General features: G+C 43.6%; 3 non-coding genes across 3 annotated transcripts; 1 reads left to right on the forward strand and 2 right to left on the reverse strand.

The window, feature by feature from the left end:
- Positions 1-5,187: 5,187 nt before the first annotated feature.
- LOC140314902 (U2 spliceosomal RNA) lies at positions 5,188-5,378 on the forward strand. Its single transcript, XR_011917229.1, has one exon. It is a non-coding gene; the product is annotated as a U2 spliceosomal RNA (small nuclear RNA).
- A 2,634-nt stretch (positions 5,379-8,012) lies between these two features.
- Positions 8,013-8,196, reverse strand: LOC140314924 (U2 spliceosomal RNA). Its single transcript, XR_011917249.1, has one exon. It is a non-coding gene; the product is annotated as a U2 spliceosomal RNA (small nuclear RNA).
- Positions 8,197-8,504: 308 nt separating this feature from the next.
- Positions 8,505-8,618, reverse strand: LOC140314861 (U5 spliceosomal RNA). The gene has a single exon (XR_011917191.1). It is a non-coding gene; the product is annotated as a U5 spliceosomal RNA (small nuclear RNA).
- Between the last annotated feature and the right edge of the window lie 15,572 nt (positions 8,619-24,190).

The raw sequence follows: 24,190 nt of genomic DNA on the forward strand, positions 1-24,190 counted from the left end.
CCTCCGCTCCCACTTTTGATGGTGTATAGTCGGGCTTTCGAGCCTTTTCTTCCCCGGTTTTTACAAATTATGGTTGGACATTCAGACCTTCTTGCAGCCGAAAACCTCCACTCCCTCTTTTGATCATACATTGTCGGGCATTCGCACCTTTTCTTACCCGCTTTTTACAAACCATGGTCGGACTTTCACACCTTCTTGTAGCGGAACAACTCCGCTCCCGCTATTGATTGTGTACAGTCGGGTATTTTAACCTTTTCTTACCCGCTTTTTACCAACTATTGTTGGACATTCACACCGTCTTACAGCGGAACACCTCCGCTCCCTCTTTTGATGGTGTATGTTCGGGCACTCGAACCTTTTCTTACCCGCTTTTTACAAACTATGGTCAGACATTCAAACCTTCTTGTAGCCGAACACATCCACTCCTGCTTTTGATGATGGGTATTCAAACCTACTTGTTGCCCGCTTTTTATTAATTATGGGTGGACATACACACCTTGTCGCAGCCAAACACCTCCGCTCCCTGTTTTGATCATGTATGATTGGACATTCGCACCTTTTCTCACCCGCTTTTTACTATGGTCGGCCATTCACAGCTTCCTCTCCACCATACTTGTATGGTGGAATATTCACACCCACTTGCATCCGAAGACCTCCGCCCCCACTTTTGTTGATATTTAGCCGGTCATTCGCAGCTTACCCGCTTTTGGCAAACTATGGCCTTCTTGCAGCCAAACACCTCTGATCTCGTTTTTGATGATGTAAGGTTGGGCATTCAGACCTTGCTTCACCTGCTTTTCACCAAATATAGTCGAACAGTCACACCTTCTTGCAGCCGAACACTTCTGCTCCACCTTTTAGTGTTCTATGGGGTATTCACACCTTTTTTTTCATCGCATTTTATTGATTATGGTTGGAAATTCTCACCCACTCTTATCCGAAGACCTCTCCTCCTGCTTTTGTTAATATATAGTCGAGCATTCAAACCTTTTCTTACCCGCTTTTTACAAATTATGGTTGAACATTCACACCTACTTGCAGCCGAACACCTCCGCTCCCGCTTTTGATGGTGTATAGTCGGGCTTTCGAGCCTTTTCTTCCCCGGTTTTTACAAATTATGGTTGTACATTCAGACCTTGCAGCCGAAAACCTCCGCTCCCTCATTTGATCATACATTGTCAGGCATTCGCACCTTGTCTTACCCGCTTTTTATAAACTTTAGTCAGATATTCACACCTTGCAGCTGAACCACCTCCGCTCCCTGTTTTGATAATGTATGGTCTGGCAATACTACCTTTTCTTACCGGTTTGTGAGTAATTATGGCTGTATATTCACACCTACTTGCAGCCGAACACCACTTTTCCCGCTTTTGATGATGTATGGTCCGGCATTCTAGTCTTTTCTAACACATTTTTCAGCAATTATGGTTTGACATTCACACCTACTCACAGCCGAACACTTCCGCTCCCGCATTTGATGGTGTATAGCCGGGCATTCTCACCCTTTCTCATCAGCTTTTTGCAAATTATGATCTGACATTCACACCTACTTGCAGTCGAACAGCTCTGCTCCCGCTTTTGATTATGTTTGGTTGGATATTCGAAACTTTTCTTCACTGCTTTTTACAAACTTTGGTCGGACGTTCACACCTTCTTGTAGCCGAACACATCCACTCCTGCTTTTGATGATGGGTATTCAAACCTACTTGTTGCCCGCTTTTCATTAATTATGGGTGGACATACACACCTTGTCGCAGCCAAACACCTCCGCTCCCTGTTAGGATCATGTATGGTTGGGCATTCGTACCTTTTCTTACCCATTTTGCAGTAATTATGGGTGGACATTCACACCTTCTTGCATTTGAACACCTCCTCTCCCGCTTATGATCATGTGCGGTTTGATATTCGAAAATTCTCTTCCATGTTTTCTAGCAATTATTGATGGACATTCAGACCTTCTTGCAACTGAACACCTCCGCTCCAGCTGTTGATGGTGTATAGTCGGGCTTTCGAGCCTTTTCTTCCCAGATTTTTACAAAATATGGATGGACATTCAGACCTTGTTTCAGCCGAAAACCTCCTCTCCCTCTTTTGATCATACATTGTCGGGCATTCACACCGTTTCTTACCCGCTTTTTACAAACCATGGTCGGACTTTCACACCTTTTAGTAGCGGAACAACTCTGCTCCCGCTATTGATTGTGTACAATCGGGTATTTTAACCTTTTCTTACCTGCTTTTTGCCAACTATGGTCGGACATTCACACCTTCTTACAGCTGAACACCTCCGCTCCCTCCTTTGATGGTGTATGTTCGGGCATTCGAACCTTTTCTTACCCGCTTTTTACAAACTATGGTCAGACATTCACACCTTCTTGCAGCCGAACACTTCCGCTCTACCTTTTAGTGTTCTATGGGGTATTCACACCTTTTTTTTCACCGCATTTTATAGATTATGGTTGTAAATTCTCACCCACTCTTATCCGAAGACCTCTCCTCCTGCTTTGGTTAATATATAGTCGGGCATTCGAACCTTTTCTTACCCGCTTTTTACAAATTATGGTCGAACATTCACACCTACTTGCAGCCGAACACCTCCGCTCCCGCTTTTGATGGTGTATAGTCGGGCTTTCGAGCCTTTTCTTCCCCGGTTTTTACAAATTATGGTTGGACATTCAGACCTTGCAGCCGAAAACCTCCGCTCCCTCTTTTGATCATACATTGTCATGCATTCGCACCTACTTGCAGCCGAATACTTCCGCTCCACCTTTTAGTGATGTATGGTTGGCATTTGCACCTTTTCTTACCCTTTCTTACCCTACTGATTGCTTAAGATGAAGTTGTTTTTTCTCAAACTACAACATTTTTTTAATTGTTGAAACTTGATTTGAAGTGGATAAATAAGGAGGACAAACAGTTTTAAGTCAGGCTGATAGAAGGAATTAATTTTATAGCAAAATCTGTATTTCGTCATATGTCGAGAGATGCTTATTGCTGAAGAAGTTCTTTCTCATTCTAGAAAGTACAACGTTGTTTATCGTTGAAACTTGATTAGACATGAATAAATATGAAGTACAAAGCAGTCTTAACTTGGTTAGAGTTAAGGAATTCGTTTTATAGGAGAATCCGAATTCGTGCATAACTCGTAAAATAGAGCTTATTTTCGGATTCCTGAAGAATGAGTCTGGTTCTTTCTCATAATACAAAGTTTGTTGTTTATTGTTGAAACTTCATCAGAAGTGAAGAAATAAATGAATGCCTATCAACAAATGTGGGATCTAAACTCTAGTGCTTCCTCTAAAATAATTTCCTTTCTCAATTCAGAAATGTGTGTGTGTAAGTCACAACACCCGTGACACCAAAACGGCTTTCTTTTCTCTCTTTTCTCTACACTCTGCACTGTGAGCACACACACCAAATCAGAAAGGCTTTTTTCTCTCTTTTCTACATTATGGACTGTGGGGACACAAAACCGCTCTCTCTTTTTTTTTTTGATTGTGTGCCAGGGCGTTGTCTCACGTATTAGATTATGCTTACGATACGAATGGGTTTATCAGTCACATCAGAATCCATACATACTGATCCTCCCCTAATAAAATGGTCGGATCTTATCAAACACACTTTGTTTCTTGTGACAATCAAGTCAGCGAAACAGCGTATACACGTCAAGACACTGAATCAAGTTTGCCACAAGAACTCATAAGTTTGGCAGTATTGCTCTGCCGTCAGCAATCATACACCCATTTTATTTTCGTGAGACATGTGCAGGCACCTGTTCATCTACTGTTCTATCACTATGAATTAGTTTATCTATTATCAATAAGGATACTTCTACAACTACTCTATCAAAGTATGTCCAGACTTCTTATGTTGTCAGTTGCTATATATGAATAAGTGGGTAGCTACTGACAAGCATTAAGCATGTCACACAGCCCAAACATATAACATTTCAGGACACACCACACAGTTAACAACCACAGTGAAGTGTCAAAGCCCAAACATGTAACATTCAACAGGACACTTACACAACACATTCAAATCAAACAGTCAGACAACATACAAGAACATATACCCCAGCCGGCATTGCTCCCTGCCTATTTTCCTACAGCTCACTATGTGTGCGCACACCTTTATTCACAAACTCTTCAACTTATACTCTTTTACCAAAGCTGCTACAGCTCGATTGGCCGAATACCGAATAATCCTAATTCGGTGAATTTGACATCTGCCTTACATGTAACAGATTAGCGGTTTAGCAGTTTTAATTTAGTTTGAGTGAAGGAATTCATTTTATAGCAAAATCCGAAATCGTGAAGAACTCATGAAAGTAAGCTTATTCTCGGATTCCTGAAACTTTAGATTTGCTATTTCTTTTCCTGCAAAGTACAACGTTGTTTTTTTTGTTTAAATCTTTCAAGACATGGTAAATATGAAGGACAAAGCAGTTTTAACATAGTTTGAGTGAAGGAATTCATTTTATTGATAAAATCCCAAGAGTCTGCTGAGAAAAGAGAGTGAATGCGAAGTAGACTTTAACACGGCTCTGGGAGCGAGCCGAGTGCGGGCTAACCGGGAGAATTGCTTGAAAGAAACGCGACACCGAATGAGCGGTCAGAACAAAGCCTCAATACGGTTTTCCCGTGGTGTTTTTGTTGCTGCCTTGTCTTTTGCACAGAGTAAAAGACAAGGCAGCCATCGAATAGGGCCCGATTGTTCCTACTTGGTCAGCCGAGGAGCAAGGGGGGGGGGCAAGCGTCTCAACCAAGCAAAGCTCACCATGGGGAAGGTGGCTATGACAACTAGCCTGCACTAATGCACGAGCAGCACTAATGAGTTGTTTCTATTTTTGGCAGGCTTTACCTTTGCGGGTGAAGCCCTTTCTGTCTGTGCAAAAGAAATCTTGTTACTGTGCAGAGTGACTTCTCTGAGTAGAGTCGCCTTACTTGTTGCGACTGTGCCGATGTTCGAAGCTGGAGTGCAAAGTTGTTGCTTGAATGGTGCTTGCTGGAGCGTGCGGGAGAGCAAAGTTATACCATTTAAAAGGGCTGAAGAGTGCTCAGTGCAGCAGGTGGGCGGAGGTGCAAAGTGACACTCTGGCCACCTATGGCCATAAAAAGAACAGGGGTGTTAGCGGACAAGTGCGCATTGTGCCAGGAAGGGCCCTCGGACGTGAACCAGTGCATAGTTGTCGCTTCTCGGCCTTTTGGCTAAGATCAAGTGTAGTATCTGTTCTTATCAGTTTAATATCTGATATGTCCTCTATACGAGGACTAAATATTAAATGGATTTTTAGCAATAGGAGTTGAAAAATTAGCTTGCTCCGTTCACTCCAAGCATTGACCCCGTACTGCAGTGCCGCTGGGAACGGTGCGCTCTTCTCTACTCTTGTGAAAAAGCAAACAGCGGTGCAGGATGCAAGTTTCAGGTAGCCCAAGATGAAACTTTCTTTTAGTCTGCTGAGAAAAGAGAGTGAATGCGAAGTAGACTTTAACACGGCTCTGGGAGCGAGCCGAGTGCGGGCTAACCGGGAGAATTGCTTGAAAGAAAAGCCATACCAAATGAGCGGTCAGAACAAAGCCTCAATACAGTGTTCCCGTTGTGTTTTTGTTGCTGCCGCTGTTTGCTTTTTCACAAGAGCGCACCTGTTGAGGGGGGTTCTGGGGGGGCCTGGGTGATGGTGGGTCTCAGGCCTGGGCTGCTGCGACTGGTGTGACCGGGTGGTTTGTTTGTTTGTTTTTTGTTGTTGTTTGTTTGTTTTTTGTAGAGGTCCTCCGGAGTGGGGTTGGGTTGAGTGGGGTGGGGCGGGATGGGTACCTTCTGGGGGTACAGTAGCTCCCAGAATATGGTCGCTGCAGGCCCCGAGCCTGGTGGACATCAGGCCCTCCTGTCCTGTGTTGGCTCCCTGGTAGCGGGGATGCCTATTGCAGCCAGTCCCTGGCTGCCCCCAGTGTATATCCCCATACCCCTCTCCCTTCTGGCTCCTGTACACAGCACACTCTCACACATGAAGGGTATTGGGGGCGTGTGTGTTCGGTGGGGTGTAGTGGACTCTGCAGTAGTTGCACTCTGCAGTTCCCACCCCTGTTTTAATTACACCTTAGACATTACTACTTATCAAACACACTCACACACACACATTAGGTCTTGGGGGGTGGTTACACTGAGTGGCATCTGGTGGGCGGGGCTCTTTGGGTATGTAGGCTTCCCAGAGGGCCACGCTCCCAGTTCTACAAGTTTGGCTGCCCCTCAATTTTAATTGCTCACTATTAGAAAATATTGAAGAGCCAGAAGGGTGAGGGGAGGGGTCTTCTTCGCACACCCCTGCTTCCTGGTTGCTGCTCGGGGTGGGAGGGGCCAGGAGGATTAATTAATTGTTCTGCTGGTTTGGGGTCTGTGGTGGCTGGGGGGCTGCTGGCCCCCTGGTGTGCCCGCTGCACTACACCCCAGCGGAGTCGAGGGAGGGAGGACGTGTGGATGTATGGGACATGAAAGTGTGTGTGGTAATGATTGGGCCTGGATCTTGGACTTGCTGTCGCCTGGCCTGCCTGTGCTTCTCCCGATGGGGGGGGCGGCGTGGCCTCTCTCCGCTGCTCGCGACTTCACCCACCTGTGGGCACGTCTTGACTCCCAGGGCACTTGGCCAGGGGTGCTGGGGCAGGCGCTGACCCACTGTGTGGCTGTCTGGGGCGCTTGGCCCTCCTGGGTATTGGGTGGGGCCTCTGCCGGGGGGTTTGGGGGCGCTCGGGCTCCTGGGGCCCGGATCCAGTGCACGGCCCATGTCTGGGCGGCTGGGGCCTGGCGACGTCGGTGGGCTGTTGCCCCTGGCTCCCGGAGGGCCTCTGCCCTATGCTTATGGGGGCTCTTTCCGGGGGCTTCCTCTGCAGTCTTCTGGGTGGATGCGTGGTTGCCCCTGCGGTGGGCTTCCTGGGTTCTGTGCTCTGTGGGGGCTGCTGGTGGCCCGGGTCTTGTGGCCCTCTCTGCCTGCTTCTGATTGCTTGGGGGGGCTGTGGATTGTGGCCCTGTATGCTTATACACTCATAACTAAGCACGGTTATCATGTAGGTCCTGTGCCATGGGTGTTGCATGTTCTCACACACACACAACCACATTCATTAGTCCAGTAGCATGGTCGCTAAGCAGTTGATGTATTATCATGTCGTCTCAGGTCATCTATATCCACAGCTATGTTGTATGCGATGTATGTTCTGTTTTTCTCTTCTTTCCTCTTCTTCTTTCCTTGTCCCCCGGTCCGGTTCAGTTCTATTACATGTCATATATTGTAAACAGAAATAAATAAATGGGCATCAAGGGGAGCTTTACATTTATAAAACTTCCCTTGGCAAAGCAAATCTGTTTGGCATCAAAGGTATTCAGACTACAATTCTGCTGCCATAATGCTGAACACGATAAGGGGAAAAAAAAGTAAAGAAGACAGTTCTGCCGAAAGCCAGGGACTAGACCTGTTCTAAGTTCTGTACTTTTTAAAAGGGAGCCAACACAGGACAGGAGGGCCTGATGTCCACCAGGCTCGGGGCCTGCAGCGACCATATTCTGGGAGCTACTGTACCCCCAGAAGGTACCCATCCCGCCCCACCCCACTAAACCCAACCCCACTCCGGAGGACCTCTACAAAAAACAAACAAACAACAACAAAAAACAAACAAACAAACCACCCGGTCACACCAGTCGCAGCAGCCCGGGCCTGAGACCCACCATCACCCAGGCCCCCCCAGGCCCCCCCTCAACAGGTGCGCTCTTGTGAAAAAGCAAACAGCGGCAGCAACAAAAACACAACGGGAACACCGTATTGAGGCTTTGTTCTGACCGCTCATTTGGTATGGCGTTTCTTTCAAGCAATTCTCCCGGTTAGCCCACACTCGGCTCGCTCCCAGAGCTGTGTTAAAGTCTACTTCGCATTCACTCTCTTTTCTCAGCAGACTAAAAGAAAGTTTCATCTTGGGCTCCCTGAAACTTCCATCCTGCACCGCTGTTTGCTTTTTCACAAGAGCAGAGAAGAGCGCACCGTTCCCAGCGGCACTGCAGTACTGGGTCGATGCTTGGAGTGAACGGAGCAAGCTTCTTTTTCAACTCCTATTCTTAAAAATCCATTTAATATGTAGTCCTCGTATAGAGGACATATTAAACTGATAAGAACAGATACTACACTTGATCTTAGCCAAAAGGCCGAGAAGCGATAACTGTCCACTGTTTCAGGTCCGAGGGCCCTTGCTGGCACAATGCGCACTTGTAGCAGTGTTCTTTTTATGGCCATAGGTGGCCAGAGTGTCACGTTGCACCTCCGCCCACCCGCTGCACTGAGCACTCTTCAGCCCTTTTAAATGGTATAACTTTGCACTCCCGCATGCTCCAGCAAGCACCATTCAAGCAACAACTTTGCACTCCAGCTTCGAACATCGGCACAATCGCAACAAGTAAGGCGACTCTACTCAGAGAAGTCACTCTGCACAGTAACAAGATTTCTTTTGCACAGACAGAAAGGGCTTCACCCGCAAAGGTAAAGCCTGCCAAAAATAGAAACAACTCATTAGTGCTGCTCTCCACGAAAGTCTTTAGTAAAAGGCGAAAGACTTGTATGTTATGAAGAGAAACCAGAGTACGATTATCCGTCACTGCGGGAGCAGGGCATCAGGCTAGTTGCCATAGCCACCTTCCCCATGGTGAGCGTTGCTTGGTTGAAACGCTTGCCCCTGTGCAATCGACAAGGCAGCAACAAAAACACCACGGGAACACCGTATTGAGGCTTTGTTCTGACCGCTCATTTGGTGTCGCGTTTCTTTCAAGCAATTCTCCCGGTTAGCCCACACTCGGCTCGCTCCCAGAGCCGTGTTAAAGTCTACTTCGCATTCACTCTCTTTTCTCAGCAGACTCTTGGGATTTTATCTATAAAATGAATTCCTTCACTCAAACTATGTTAAAACTGCTTTGTCCTTCATATTTACCATGTCTAGAAAGATTTAAACAAAAAAAAAACAACGTTGTACTTTGCAGTAAAAGAAAGAGCAAATCTAAAGTTTCAGGAATCCGAGAATAAGCTTACTTTCATGAGTTCTTCACGATTTCGGATTTTGCTATAAAATGAATTCCTTCACTCAAACTAAATTAAAACTGCTAAACCGCTAATCTGTTACATGTAAGGCAGATGTCAAATTCACCGAAATAGGATCTAAGGGTATTCGGCCAATCGAGCTGTAGCAGCTTTGGTAAAAGAGTATAAGTTGAAGAGTTTGTGAATAAAGGTGTGCGCACACATAGTGAGCTGTAGGAAAATAGGCAGGGAGCAATGCCGGCTGGGGTATATGTTCTTGTATGTTGTCTGACTGTTTGATTTGAATGTGTTGTGTAAGTGTCCTGTTGAATGTTACATGTTTGGGCTTTGACTGTGTGGTTGTTAACTGTGTGGTGTGTCCTGAAATGTTATATGTTTGGGCTGTGTGACATGCTTAATGCTTGTCAGTAGCTACCCACTTATTCATATATAGCAACTGACAACATAAGAAGTCTGGACATACTTTGATAGTAGTTGTAGAAGTATCCTTATTGATAATAGATAAACTAATTCATAGTGATAGAACAGTAGATGAACAGGTGCCTGCACATGTCTCACGAAAATAAAATGGGTGTATGATTGCTGACGGCAGAGCAATACTGCCAAACTTATGAGTTCTTGTGGCAAACTTGATTCAGTGTCTTGACGTGTATACGCTGTTTCGCTGACTTAATTGTCACAAGAAACAAAGTGTGTTTGATAAGATCCGACCATTTTATTACGGGAGGATCAGTATGTATGGATTCTGATGTGACTGATAAACCCATTCGTATCGTAAGCATAATCTAATACGTGAGACAACGCCCTGGCACACAATCAAAAAAAAAAAGAGAGAGCGGTTTTGTGTCCCCACAGTCCATAATGTAGAAAAGAGAGAAAAAAGCCTTTCTGATTTGGTGTGTGTGCTCACAGTGCAGAGTGTAGAGAAAAGAGAGAAAAGAAAGCCGTTTTGGTGTCACGGGTGTTGTGACTTACACACACACATTTCTGAATTGAGAAAGGAAATTATTTTAGAGGAAGCACTAGAGTTTAGATCCCACATTTGTTGATAGGCATTCATTTATTTCTTCACTTCTGATGAAGTTTCAACAATAAACAACAAACTTTGTATTATGAGAAAGAACCAGACTCATTCTTCAGGAATCCGAAAATAAGCTCTATTTTACGAGTTATGCACGAATTCGGATTCTCCTATAAAACGAATTCCTTAACTCTAACCAAGTTAAGACTGCTTTGTCCTTCATATTTATTCATGTCTAATCAAGTTTCAACGATAAACAACGTTGTACTTTGTACTTCTTCAGCAATAAGCATCTCTCGACATATGACGAAATACAGATTTTGCTATAAAATTAATTCCTTCTATCAGCCTGACTTAAAACTGTTTGTCCTCCTTATTTATCCACTTCAAATCAAGTTTCAACAATTAAAAAAATGTTGTAGTTTGAGAAAAAACAACTTAATCTTAAGCAATCAGTAGGGTAAGAAAGGGTAAGAAAAGGTGCAAATGCCAACCATACATCACTAAAAGGTGGAGCGGAAGTATTCGGCTGCAAGTAGGTGCGAATGCCTGACAATGTATGATCAAAAGAGGGAGCGGAGGTTTTCGGCTGCAAGGTCTGAATGTCCAACGATAATTTGTAAAAACCGGGGAAGAAAAGGCTCGAAAGCCCGACTATACACCATCAAAAGCGGGAGCGGAGGTGTTCCGCTGCAAGTAGGTGTGAATGTTCGACCATAATTTGTAAAAAGCGGGTAAGAAAAGGTTCGAATGCCCGACTATATATTAACCAAAGCAGGAGGAGAGGTCTTCGGATAAGAGTGGGTGAGAATTTACAACCATAATCTATAAAATGCGGTGAAAAAAAAGGTGTGAATACCCCATAGAACACTAAAAGGTAGAGCGGAAGTGTTCGGCTGCAAGAAGGTGTGAATGTCTGACCATAGTTTGTAAAAAGCGGGAAAGAAAAGGTTCGAATGCCCGAACATACACCATCAAAGGAGGGAGCGGAGGTGTTCCGCTGTAAGAAGGTGTGAATGTCCGACCATAGTTGGCAAAAAGCAGGTAAGAAAAGGTTAAAATACCCGATTGTACACAATCAATAGCGGGAGCAGAGTTGTTCCGCTACTAAAAGGTGTGAAAGTCCGACCATGGTTTGTAAAAAGCGGGTAAGAAAAGGTGCGAATGCCCGACAATGTATGATCAAAAGAGGGAGCGGAGTTTTTCGGCTGAAACAAGGTCTGAATGTCCATCCATATTTTGTAAAAATCTGGGAAGAAAAGGCTCGAAAGCCCGACTATACACCATCAACAGCTGGAGCGGAGGTGTTCAGCTGCAAGAAGGTCTGAATGTCCATCAATAATTGCTAGAAAACATGGAAGAGAATTTTCGAATATCAAACCGCACATGATCATAAGCGGGAGAGGAGGTGTTCAAATGCAAGAAGGTGTGAATGTCCACCCATAATTACTGCAAAATGGGTAAGAAAAGGTACGAATGCCCAACCATACATGATCCTAACAGGGAGCGGAGGTGCTTGGCTGCGACAAGGTGTGTATGTCCACCCATAATTAATGAAAAGCGGGCAACAAGTAGGTTTGAATACCCATCATCAAAAGCAGGAGTGGATGTGTTCGGCTACAAGAAGGTTTGAATGTCTGACCATAGTTTGTAAAAAGCGGGTAAGAAAAGGTTCGAATGCCCGAACATACACCATCAAAGGAGGGAGCGGAGGTGTTCCGCTGTAAGAAGGTGTGAATGTCCAACCATAATTGGCAAAAAGCAGGTAAGAAAAGGTTAAAATACCCTATTGTACACAATCAATAGCGGGAGCAGAGTTGTTCCGCTACTAAAAGGTGTGAAAGTCCGACCATGAATTGTAAAAAGCAGGTAAGAAAAGGTGCGAATGCCCGACAATGTATGATCAAAAGAGGGAGCGGAGGTTTTCGGCTGAAAGAAGGTCTGAATGTCCATCCATAATTTGTAAAAATCGGGGAAGAAAAGGCTCGAAAGCCCGACTATACACCATCAACAGCTGGAGCGGAGGTGTTCAGCTGCAAGAAGGTCTGAATGTCCATCAATAATTGCTAGAAAACAGGGAAGAGAATTTTCGAATATCAAACCGCACATGATCATAAGCGGGAGAGGAGGTGTTAAAATGCAAAAAGGTGTGAATGTCCACCCATAATTACTGCAAAATGGGTAAGAAAAGGTACGAATGCCCAACCATACATCATCAAAAGCAGGAGTGGATGTGTTCGGCTACAAGAAGGTTTTAATGTCCGACCATAGTTTGTAAAAAGCGGGTAAGAAAAGGTTCGAGTGCCCGAATATACACCATCAAAAGAGGGAGCGGAGGTGTTCCGCTGTAAGACGGTGTGAATGTCCAACAATAGTTGGTAAAAAGCGGGTAAGAAAAGGTTCGTATGCCCGAATATACACCATCAAAAGCGGAAGCGGAGGTGTTCGGCTGCAAGATATTGTGAACGTCCGACCAAAGTTTGTAAAAAGCAGTTAAGAAAAGGTTCGAATATCTAACCAAACATAAGAATGAGTCTTTTCCGCTGTAGAATGCCCGACTATAGACCATCAAATGCGGGAGCGGAGGTGTTCGGCTCTGAGTAGGTGTGAATGTCCGACCATAATTGCTGAAGAATGTGTTAGAAAAGGTAAGAATGCTGGACCATACATCATCAAAAGCGGTAGAGGTGGTGTTCGGCTTCAAAAAGGTGTGACTGTTCGACTAAAGTTTGTAAAAAGTGGGTAAGACAAGGTTGCTAATGCCTGACAATGTATGATCAAAAGCGGGAGCGGAGGTGTTCAGCTGCAAGAAGGTCTACATGTCCATCAATAATTGCTAGAAAACATGAAAATCATGAACATCGAAAATCATACCGCACATGATCATAAGTGGGATAGGAGGTGTTCAGCTGCAAGGTGTGAATGTCCACCCATAATTCCTGAAAAATGGGCAAAAAAAAGGTGTGAATGCCCAACCATACATCATCAAAAGCAGGAGTGGAAGTGTTCAGCTACAAGAAGGTGTGAACGTCCAACCAAAATATGTAAAAAGAAGTTAAGAAAAGGTTCGAATATCCAACCAAACATAATCAAAAGCGGGAGCAGAGCTGTTCGACTGCAAGTAGGTATGAATGTCAGAACATAATTTGCAAAAAGCTGATGAGAAAGGGTGAGAATGCCCAACTATACATCATCAAATGCGGGAGCGGAGTTGTTCGGCTGTGAGTAGGTGTGAATCTCCGACCATAATTGCTGAAAAATGTGTTAGAAAAGGTAAAAATGCCGGTCCAAACATCATCAAAAGCGAGAGAGGTTGTGTTCGGCTGCAAGTAGGTGTGAATGTCCAGCCATAATTACTCACAAACGGGTAAGAAAAGGTAGTATTGCCAGACCATATATGATCAAAACAGGGAGCGGAGGTGGTTCAGCTGCAAGAAGGTTTGAATGTCAAACTAAAGTTAAAATATATTAACAAAAGCGGGAGGAGAGGTCTTCGGATGAAAGTGGTTGAAAATTTCCAACCATAATGTATAAAATGCGGTGAAAAAAAAGGTGTGATAGAACACTAAAAGGTGGAGCGGAAGTGTTCGGCTGCAAGAAGGTGTGAATGTCCGACTATATTTGGTGAAAAGCAGGTGAAGCAAGGTCTGAATGCCCAACCTTACATCATCAAAAGCGAGATCAGAGTTGTTTGGCTGCAAGAAGGCCATAGTTTGCCAAAAGCGGGTAAGGTGCGAATGTCCGACCAAATATCAACAAAATTTGGGGCGGAGGTTTTCGGATGCAAGTGGGTGTGAATATCCCACCATACAAGTATGGTGGAGAGGAAGCTGTGAATAGCCGACCATAGTTTGGAAAAAGCGGGTAAGAAAAGGTGCGAATGTCCGACAATGTATGATCAAAAGAGAGAGCGGAGGTTTTCGGATACACGAAGGTTTGAATGTCCTACCATAGTTTGTAAATAGCGGGTAAGAAAAGGTTTGAATGCCCGACTATACACCATCAAAAGAGGGAGCGGAGGTGTTCCGCTGTAAGAAGGTGTGAATGTCCGACCATACTTGGTAAAAAGCGGGTAAGAAAAGGTTAAAATACCCGACTGTACACAATCAATAGCGGGAGCGGAGTTGTTCGGCTACAAGAAGGTGTGAAAGTCCGACCATGGTTTGTAAAAAGCAGTTAAGAAAAGGTTCGAATATCCAACCAAACATAATCAAAAGCGGGAGCAGAGCTGTTCGACTGCAAGTAGGTGTGAATGTCCAGCCATAATTACTCACAAACGGGGGAAGAAAAGGTAGTATTGCCAGACCATACATGATCAAAACAGGGAGCGGAGGTTCAGCTGCAAGGTGTGAATGTCTGACTATAGTTTGTAAAAAGCGGGTAAGACAAGGTGCGAATGCCCAACAATGTATGATCAAAAGAGAGAGCGGAGGTGTTCGGCTGCAAGGTCTGAATGTCCAACCATAATTTGTAAAAACCGGGTAAGAAAAGGCTCGAAAGCCCGACTATACATCATCAAAAGCGGGAGCGGAGGTCTTCAGCTGCAAGAAGGTGTGAATGTTCGACTAAAATTTGTAAAAAGCTGGTAAGACAAGGAGCGATGTCCTGACATTGTATGATCAAAAGCGGGAGCGGAGGTGTCCAGCTGTGAGTAGGTGTGAATGTCCGACCATAATTGCTGAAAAATGTGTTAGAAAAGGTAAGAATACTGGACCATACATCATCAAAATTGGGAGAGGTGGTGTTCGGCTGCAAGAAGGTGTGAAAGTCTGACAATGGTTTGTAAAAAGCGGGTAAAAAAAGATTCAAATGCCCGAATATACATCATCAAAAGCGGAAGCGGAGGTGTTCGGATGCAAGAAGGTGTGAACGTCCGACCAAAGTTTGTAAAAAGCAGTGAAAAGCGAGAAAAAGCATTTCGTGAGTTCTGCATGATTTGGGATTTTGCTTATAAAATGCATTACTTCACTCAAACTATGTTAAAACTGATTTGTCCTTCATATTTACCATGTCTAGAAATATTTAAACAAAGCACAGACAGAAAGGGCTTCATTCGCAAAGGTAAAGCCTGCCAAAAATAGAAACAACTCATTAGTGCTGCTCAACGTTGTACTTTGCAGTAAAAGAAAGAGCAAATCTAAAGTTTCAGGAATCCGAGAATAAGCTTGCTTTCATGAGTTCTGCACGATTTCGAATTTTGCTATAAAATGAATTGCTTTGCTCAAACCAAGTTAAAACTGCTTTGTCCTTCCATATTCATCAATGTCTAGATCGACTTCAACAAAGAAAAACATTGGACTTTGCAGTAGAAGAAGTTGAAATCCATCTACACATTGATAATTATGAAGGACAAAGCAGTTCCCACTTGCCCATAAGAAAATAAGCTTATTCTCGGATTCCTGATCCTTCAGTGTTGCTCTTTCTTCTACTGCAAAATACAATGTTGTTCTTTGTTGAAGTCGATCTAGACATTGATAAATATGAAGGAAAAAGCAGTTTTAACTTGGTTTGAGTGAATGAATTCATTTTATACATAAAATCCGAAATCGTGCAGAACTCATGAAAATAAGCTTATTCTCGGATTCCTAAAACTTTTGATTGGCTCTTTCTTTTACTGCAAAGTACAACGTTGTTTTTTTGTTTAAATCTATCGAGACATTGATAAATATGAAGGTAAAAGCCGTTTTAACATAGTTTGAGTGAAGGAATTGATTTTATAGATAAAATCCCAAATCATGCAGAACTCCTCAAAAGGGGCGTATGGCTTAATCACAAGTGTGGTTCTTTCTCATTCAGGGTAGTATGAGGAAGTTTATGCTTGAAATATATGTAGAAATGGGTACATATGAAGGACAAAGCAGTGTTAACTTAGTTTGAGTGAAGGAATTCATTTTATACATAAAATCCCAAATCATGCAGAACGTATGAAAAGAAGCTTATTCTCGGATTCCTGATCCTTCAGTTTTGCTCTTTCTTCTACTGCAAAATACAATGTTGTTCTTTGTTGAAGTCGATCTAGACATTGATAAATATGAAGGAAAAAGCAGTTTTAACTTGGTTTGAGTGAATGAATTCATTTTATACATAAAATCCGAAATCGTGCAGAACTCACGAAAATAAGCTTATTCTCGGATTCCTAAAACTTTTGATTTGCTCTTTCTTTTATTGCAAAGTACAACGTTGTTTTTTTGTTTAAATCTATCGAGACATTGATAAATATGAAGGTAAAAGCCGTTTTAACATAGTTTGAGTGAAGGAATTAATTTTATAGATAAAATCCCAAATCATGCAGAACTCCTCAAAAGGGAGGTATGGCTTAATCACAAGTGTGGCTCTTTCTCATTCAGGGTAATATGAGGAAGTTTATGCTTGAAATATATGTAGAAATGGGTACATATGAAGGACAAAGCAATGTTAACTTAGTTTGCGTGAAGAAATTCATTTTATACATAAAATCCGAAATCGTGCAGAACTCATGAAAATAAGCTTATTCTCGGATTCCTAAAACTTTTGACTTGCACTTTCTTTTACTGCAAAGTACAACGTTGTTTTTTGTTGAAATCTATCTAGACATTGATAAATACCAGCCGAAACTCTGCTGCCGCTTATGATAATTTATGGTTGGGCATTCTTACCTTTTCTTACCCGCTTTTTACAAATTATGATCTTACATTCACACCTACTTGCAGTCGAACACCTTCTCATCCACTTATGATCATGTGCGGTTGGGCTTTCGCACCTTTTCTTACCCATTTTTCAGTAATTATGGGTGGACATTCAGACCTTCTTGCAGCCGAAAACCTCCGCTCCTCTTTTGATCATACATTGTCGGGCATTCACACCTTGTCTTACCCGCTTTTTACAAACTTTAGTCGGACTTTCAAACCTTCTTGCAGCTGAACCACCTCCGCTCCCTGTTTTGATCATATATGGTCTGGCAATAGTACCTTTTCTTACCCGTTTGTGAGTAATTATGGCTGGACATTCACACCTTCTTGCAGCCGAACACAACCTCTCCCGCTTTTGATGATATATGGTCCGGCATTCTTACCTTTTCTAACACATTTTTCAGCAATTATGGTCGGACATTCACACCTACTCACAGACGAACACCTCCGCTCCCACATTTGATAGTGTATAGTCGGGCATTCTCACCCTTTCTCATCAGCTTTTTGCAAATTATGATCTGACATTCACACCTACTTGCAGTCGAAAAGCTCTGCTCCCACTTTTGATTATGTTTGGTTGGATATTCGAACCTTTTCTTAACTGCTTTTTACATATTTTGGTTGGACGTTCACACCTTCTTGTAGCCGAACACTTCCACTCCTGCTTTTGATGATGTATGGTTGGGCATTCACACCTTTTTTTTGCCCATTTTTCAGGAATTATGGGTGGACATTCACACCTTGCAGCTGAACACCTCCTATCCCACTTATGATCATGTGCGGTTTGATTTTCGAAAAGTTTCTTTCATGTTTTCTAGCAATTATTGATGGACATTTAGACCTTCTTGCAGCTGAACACCACCTCTCCCGATTTTGATTATGTATGGACCGGCATTTTTACCTTTTCTAACACATTTTTCAGCAATTATGGTTGGAGATTCACACCTACTCACAGCCGAACAACTCCGCTCCCGCATTTGATGGTGTATAGTCGGGCATTCTCACCCTTTCTCATCAGCTTTTTGCAAATTATGATCTGACATTCACACCTACTTGCAGTTGAACAGCTCTGCTCCCGCTTTTGATTATGTATGGTTGGATATTCGAACCTTTTCTTAACTGCTTTTTACAAACTTTGGTTGGACGTTCACACCTTCTTGTAGCCGAACACATGTACTCCTGCTTTTGATGATGTATGGTTGGGCATTCGCACCTTTTTTTTTACCCATTTTTCAGGTATTATGGGTGGACATTCACACCTTTTTGCAGCTGAACACCTCCTCTCCCACTTATGATCATGTGTGGTTTGATTTTCGAAAATTTTCTTTCATGTTTTCTAGCAATTATTGATGGACATTTAGACCTTCTTGCAGCTGAACACCACCTCTCCCGATTTTGATTATGTATGGACCGGCATTTTTACCTTTTCTAACACATTTTTCAGCAATTATGGTTGGAGATTCACACCTACTAACAGCCGAACAACTCCGCTACCGCATTTGATGGTGTATAGTCAGGCATTCTCACCCTTTCTCATCAGCTTTTTGCAAATTATGATCTGACATTCACACCTACTTGCAGTCGAACAGCTCTGCTCCCGCTTTTGATTATGTTTAGTTAGATATTCGAACCTTTTCTTAACTGCTTTTTACAAACTTTGGTCGGACGTTCACAATATCTTGCAGCCGAACACCTCCGCTTCCGCTTTTGATGGTGTATATTCGGGCATACGAACCTTTTCTTACCCGCTTTTTACAAACCAAGGTCGGACTTTCACACCTTCTCTTAGCTGAACAACTCCGCTCCCTCTTTTGATTGTGTACAGTCGTGTAATTTAACCTTTTCTTACCCGCTTTTTACCATCTATGTTCGGACATTCACACCGTCTTACAGCGGAACACCTCCGCTCCCTCTTTTGATGATGTATGGTTAGGCATTCGCACCTTTTCTTACCCATTTTTCAGTAATTATGGGTAGACATTCACACCTTCTTGCAGCTGAACACCTCCTCTCCCGCTTATGATCATGTGCAGTTTGATATTCGAAAATTTTCTTTCATGTTTTCTAGCAATTATTGATGGACATTCAGACCGTCTTGCAGCTGAACACCTCCGCTCCCACTTTTGATGGTGTATAGTCGGGCTTTCGAGCCTTTTCTTCCCCGGTTTTTACAAATTATGGTTGGACATTCAGACCTTCTTGCAGCCGAAAACCTCCACTCCCTCTTTTGATCATACATTGTCGGGCATTCGCACCTTTTCTTACCCGCTTTTTACAAACCATGGTCGGACTTTCACACCGTTTAGTAGCCGAACAACTCCGCTTTGATTGATTGTGTACAGTCGGGTATTTTAACCTTTTCTTACCCGCTTTTTACCAACTATGGTTGGAAATTCACACCTTCTTACAGCAGAACACCTCCGCTCCCTGTTTTGATTATGTATGGTTTGACATTCGCACCTTCTCTCACCCGCCTTTTACTATGGTCGGCCATTCACAGCTTCCTCTCCACCATACTTGTATGGTGGGATATTCACACCCACCTGCATCCGAAGACCTCCGCCCCCACTTTTGTTGATATTTAGTCGGTCATTCGCACCTTACCCGCTTTTGGCAAACTATGGCCTTCTTGCAGCCCAACACCTCTGATCTCGCTTTTGATGATGTAAGGTTGGGCATTCAGACCTTGCTTCACCTGCTTTTCACCAAATATAGTCGGACATTCACACCCACTTGCATCCGAAGACCTCCGCCCCAAATTTTGTTGATATTTAGTCGGACATTCGCACCTTACCCGCTTTTGGCAAACTATGGCCTTCTTGCAGCCAAACACCTCTGATCTCGCTTTTGATGATGTAAGGTTGGGCATTCAGACCTTGCTTCACCTGCTTTTCACCAAATATAGTCGGACATTCACACCTTCTTGCAGCCGAACACTTCCGCTCCACCTTTTAGTGTTCTATCACACCTTTTTTTCACCGCATTTTATACATTATGGTTGGAAATTTTCAACCACTCTCATCCGAAGACCTCTCCTCCCGCTTTTGTTAATATATTTGAACTTTAGTCGGACATTCAAACCTTCTTGCAGCTGAACCACCTCCGCTCCCTGTTTTGATCATATATGGTCTGGCAATACTACCTTTTCTTACCCGTTTGTGAGTAATTATGGCTGGACATTCACACCTACTTGCAGCCGAACACAACCTCTCTCGCTTTTGATAATGTATGGACCGGCATTCTTACCTTTTCTAACACATTTTTCAGCAATTATGGTCGGAGATTCACACCTACTCACAGCCGAACAACTCCGCTCCCGCATTTGATGGTGTATAGTCGGGCATTCTCACCCTTTCTCATCAGCTTTTTGCAAATTATGATCTGACATTCACACCTACTTGCAGTCGAACAGCTCTGCTCCCGCTTTTGATTATGTATGGTTGGATATTCGAACCTTTTCTTAACTGCTTTTTACAAACTTTGGTTGGACGTTCACACCTTCTTGTAGCCGAACACATGCACTCCTGCTTTTGATGATGTATGGTTGGGCATTCGCACCTTTTTTTTACCCATTTTTCAGGTATTATGGGTGGACATTCACACCTTCTTGCAGCTGAACACCTCCTCTCCCACTTATGATCTTGTGTGGTTTGATTTTCGAAAATTTTCTTTCATGTTTTCTAGCAATTATTGATGGACATTCACACCTACTTGCAGCCGAACACCACCTCTCCCGCTTTTGATGATGTATGGACCGGCATTCTTACCTTTTCTAACACATTTTTCAGCAATTATGGTTGGAGAATCACACCTACTAACAGTCGAACAACTCCGCTACCGCATTTGATGGTGTATAGTCGGGATTTCTCACCCTTTCTCATCAGCTTTTTGCAAATTATTCTCTGACAGTCACACCTACTTGCAGTCAAACAGCTCTGCTCCCGCTTTTGATTATGTTTGGTTAGATATTCGAACCTTTTCTTAACTGCTTTTTTACAAACTTTGGTCGGACGTTCACACCTTCTTGCAGCCGAACACCTACGCTTCCGGTTTTGATAGTGTATATTCGGGCATACGAACCTTTTCTTACCCGCTTTTTACAAACCATGGTCGGACTTTCACACCTTCTCTTAGCTGAACAACTCCGCTCCCTCTTTTGATTGTGTACAGTCGGGTATTTTAACCTTTTCTTACCCGCTTTTTACCAACTATGATCGGACATTCACACCGTCTTACAGCGGAACACCTCCGCTCCCTCTTTTGATGGTGTATGTTCGGGCATTCGAACCTTTTCTTACCCGCTTTTACAAACCAGGGTCGGACTTTCACACCTTTTAGTAGCCGAACAACTCCGCTCCCGCTATTGATTGTGTACAGTCGGGTATTTTAACCTTTTCTTACCCGCTTTTTACCAACTATGGTCGGACATTCACACCGTCTTACAGCGGAACACCTCCTCTCCCGCTTATGATCATGTACGGTTTGATATTCGAAAATTTACTTTCTTGTTTTAAAGCAATTATTGATGGACATTCAAACCTTCTTTTTGATTGTGTATAGTCGGGCTTTCGAGCCTTTTCTTCCCGGTTTTTACAAACCATGGTGTGACTTTCACACCTTCTTGTAGCCAAACAACTCCGCTCCCGCTATTGATTTTGTACAGTCGGGTATTTTAACCTTTTCTTACCCGCTTTTTACCAACTATGGTCGGACATTCACACCGTCTTACAGCGGAACACCTCTGCTCCCGCTTTTGATGGTGTATAGTCGGGCTTTCGAACCTTTTCTTACCCGCTTTTTACAAACTATGGTGGGACATTCAAACCTTCTTGTATCCGAAAACCTCCGCTCTCTCTTTTGATCATATATTGTCGGACATTCGCACCTTTTCGTACCCGCTTTTTACAAACCATGGTCGGACTTTCACACCTTTTAGTAGCCAAACAACTCCGCTCCCGCTATTGATTGTGTACAGTCGGGTATTTTAACCTTTTCTTACCCGCTTTTTACCAATTATGGTCGGACATTCACACCTTCTTTCGGCGGAACACCTCCGCTCCCTGTTTTGATCATTTATGGTCTGGCAATACTACCTTTTCTTACCCGTTTTTAGGTAATTATGGCTGGAAATTCACAGCTTCTTGCAGCCGAACACCTCTTCTCCCGCTTTTGATGATGAATTGTCCGGCATTCTTACCTTTTCTAACACATTTTTCAGCAATTATTGTCGGTCATTCACACCTTTCTCATCAGCTTTTTGCAAATTATGATCTGACATTCACACCTACTTGCAGCCGAACACCTCGGCTTCCGCTTTTGATGGTGTATATTTTGGCATTCGAACCTTTTCTTACCCGCTTTTTACAAACCATGGTCGGACTTTCACACCTTCTTTTAGCCGAACAACTCCGCTCCTGCTATTGATTGTGTAGAGTCGGGTAATTTAACCTTTTCTTACCCGCTTTTTACCAACTATGGTCGGACATTCACACCTTCTTACAGCGAAACACCTCCGCTCCCTCTTTTGATTGTGTATGTTCGGGCATTCGAACCTTTTCTTACCCGCCTTTTACAAACTATGGTCGGACATTCAAACCTTCTTGTGGCCGAACACATCCACTTCTGCTTTTGATGATGTATAGTTGGGCATTCATACCTTTTCTTACCCATTTTTCAGTAATTATTGGTGGACATTCAGACCTTCTTGCAGCTGAATACCTCCGCTCCCGCTTTTGATGGTGTATAGTCGGGCTTTGGAGGCTTTTCTTCAACGGTGTTTACAAATTATGGTTGGAAATTCAGACCTTGCAGCCTAAAATCTCCGCTCCCTCTTTTGATCATACATTGTGGGGCATTCGCACCTTGTCTTACCCGCGTTTTACAAACCATGGTCGGACTTTCACACCTTCTTGTAGCCGAACAACTCCGCTCCCGCTATTGATTGTGTACAGTCGGGTTTTTTAACCTTTTCTTACCCACTTTTTACCAACTACGGTCGGACATTCACACCTTCTTATGGCGGAACACCTCCGCTGCCTCTTTTGATGGTGTATGTTCGGGCATTTCAACCTTTTCTTACCCGCTTTTTACAAACTATGGTCGGACATTCACACCTACTTGCAGCCGAACACCTCGGCTTCCGCTTTTGATGGTGTATATTTTGGCAATCGAACCTTTTCTTACCCGCTTTTTACAAACCATGGTCGGACTTTCACACCTTCTTTTAGCCGAATAACTCCGCTCCCGCTATTGATTGTGTAGAGTCGGGTATTTTAACCTTTTCTTACCCGCTTTTTACCAACTATGGTCGGACATTCACACCTTCTTACAGCGGAACACCTCCGCTCCCTCTTTTGATGGTGTATGTTCTGGCATTCGAACCTTTTCTTACCGACTTTTTACAAACTATGCTCGGACATTCACACCTTCTTGCAGCGAAACACCTCCGCTCCCTCTTTTGATTGTGTATGTTCGGGCATTCAAACCTTTTCTTACCCGCCTTTTACAAACTATGGTCGGACATTCAAACCTTCTTGTGGCCGAACACATCCACTTCTGCTTTTTATGATGTATAGTTGGGCATTCACACCTTTTCTTACCCATTTTTCAGTAATTATTGGTGGACATTCAGACCTTCTTGCAGCTGAACACCTCTGCTCCCGCTTTTGATGGTGTATAGTCGGGCTTTCGAGGCTTTTCTTCAACGGTGTTTACAAATTATTGTTGGAAATTCAGACCTTGCAGCCGAACACCTCCGCTCCCTCTTTTGATCATACATTGTCGGGCATTCGCACCTTGTCTTACCCGCGTTTTACAAACCATGGTCGGACTTTCACACCTTCTTGTAGCCGAACAACTCCGCTCCCGCTATTGATTGTGTACAGTCGGGTATTTTAACCTTTTCTTACCCGCTTTTTACCAATTATGGTCGGACATTCACACCGTCTTACAGCGGAACACCTCCGCTCCCTCTTTTGATGGTGTATGTTCGGGCATTCGAACTTTTTCTTACCCACTTTTTACAAACTATGGTCGGACATTCAAACCTTCTTGTAGCAGAACACATCCACTTCTTCTTTTGATGATGTATGGTTGGGCATTCGCACCTTTTCTTACCCATTTTTCAGGAATTATGGGTGGACATTCACACCTACTTGCAGTCGAACAGCTCTGCTCCCACTTTTGATTGTTTGGTTGGATATTCGAACCTTTTCTTACCCGCTTTTTACAAACTTTGGTCGGACATTCACACCTTCTTGCAGCCGAACACCTCCGCTTCCGCTTTTGATGGTATATATTCGGGCATTCGAACCTTTTCTTACCCGCTTTTTACCAACTATGGTCGGACATTCGCACCATCTTACAGCGGAACACCTCCGCTCCCTCTTTTGATGGTGTATGTTCGGGCATTCGCACCTTTTCTTACCTGCTTTT

Source organism: Leuresthes tenuis, unplaced genomic scaffold (assembly GCF_036924035.1).
Source record: "Leuresthes tenuis unplaced genomic scaffold, fLeuTen1.0.hap1 SCAF_9, whole genome shotgun sequence".
Taxonomy (NCBI): domain Eukaryota; kingdom Metazoa; phylum Chordata; class Actinopteri; order Atheriniformes; family Atherinopsidae; genus Leuresthes; species Leuresthes tenuis.